Source organism: Bos indicus, chromosome 19 (genome assembly GCF_029378745.1).
Source record: "Bos indicus isolate NIAB-ARS_2022 breed Sahiwal x Tharparkar chromosome 19, NIAB-ARS_B.indTharparkar_mat_pri_1.0, whole genome shotgun sequence".
NCBI classification, from domain to species: domain Eukaryota; kingdom Metazoa; phylum Chordata; class Mammalia; order Artiodactyla; family Bovidae; genus Bos; species Bos indicus.
This window is the reverse complement of record NC_091778.1, coordinates 10,310,418-10,311,667: the sequence shown is the minus strand read 5'-3', so window position 1 is coordinate 10,311,667 and position 1,250 is coordinate 10,310,418. Positions and strand designations below refer to the sequence as shown.

General features: G+C 49.4%; 1 pseudogene; it reads right to left on the bottom strand.

Annotated features, from left to right (window-relative positions):
- On the bottom strand, positions 1–936 carry LOC109573558 (olfactory receptor 4D2-like; annotated as a pseudogene).
- Positions 937–1,250: the final 314 nt, after the last annotated feature.

The window sequence follows — 1,250 nt, the reverse complement described above, 5'->3', positions numbered from 1 at the left end:
TCACTCTCTTTTACAAAGCAGCCAGTGCCTCCCTAATCTCTTCACTGCTGCCTGCATCTCCTGGTTCCTCAGGGTGTAGATCATGGGGTTGAGCATGGGAGTCATGACCGTGTGGCTGATGGATACAGCCTTGTCCATGGAGAAGGAGGTGAAGGGCCGGGCATAGAGGTAAATGCTTGGAATGAAGACCATAGACATGACGATGATGTGGGTGGTGCAGGTGGAAGCTGCTTTCCTCCTTGCCTGCCCTGAGTGGGACCTCAGCATCACCAGGATGGCTGAGTAGGAGACCAGGAGGAGAAGGAACCAGATGACATCCAGCACCCCACTGTTGGAGATCACGAGGGACTCGAGGACAGAAGTGTCAGTGCAGGCAAGTCTCAGAACTTGTGGAACATCACAGTAGAAGTTATCTAGGACATTGGGGCCACAAAAAGGCAGTGGGAGCATCAGAGCCAGTTGGGAAATGGAATGAATGAAGCCTCCCACCCAGCTTGCCACCACCAGCCCCACACAGAGCTGAGTGTTCATGATGGTGACATAGTGGAGGGGCCGAGAGATGGCAACAAGGCGGTCATAGGCCATCACTGAGAGGAAGAAGACCATGGCACCTCCCAGAAAGTGGAAGAAAAAGATCTGGGTCATGCAGCCCTGGTAGGAGATGGTCTTCTTCTCAGCAAGGAAGTCCACCAGCATCTTTGGGGCAGTGACTGAGGAGAAACAGAGGTCTATGACGGCCAGGTTTCACAGCAGAAAATACATGGGTGTGTGGAGCCTGGAATCAGAGCTCACCGTGACCATGATGAGGAGGTTTCCCATGACAGTGGTTGTGTAGATAAGCAGGAACACCAGAAACAAGAAGAGGTGGAGCTCGTGAGTCTGTGAGAGCCCCAGGAAGACAAATTCTGATAAACATGTGAGGTTCCCTGGTTGCATGGTGTCTTCTCCATACACACGAAGAAAACACACCACAGACAGAGATGTATTAGTGCTCAGGGGCTCAAATTGAGTTCCAGTTCTAGATGATGGTCATTTTATGCAGATCATAATTCCAGATACTGATTAAATGGCCTTGCCTTTGGAGCATGTACAAGTTGGTGCTGAAATATATACTCATGCTATATCAAAAAGCCATCCAGAGACACATACAGGCTGCTTTTCAAACATTCTGTGTAGTACAGTGATGAGAAGATGCTTGGAGTCCAACAGACTTAGAGTCAAATTCCAGAGCTTCTTATTCTTGAGATTTG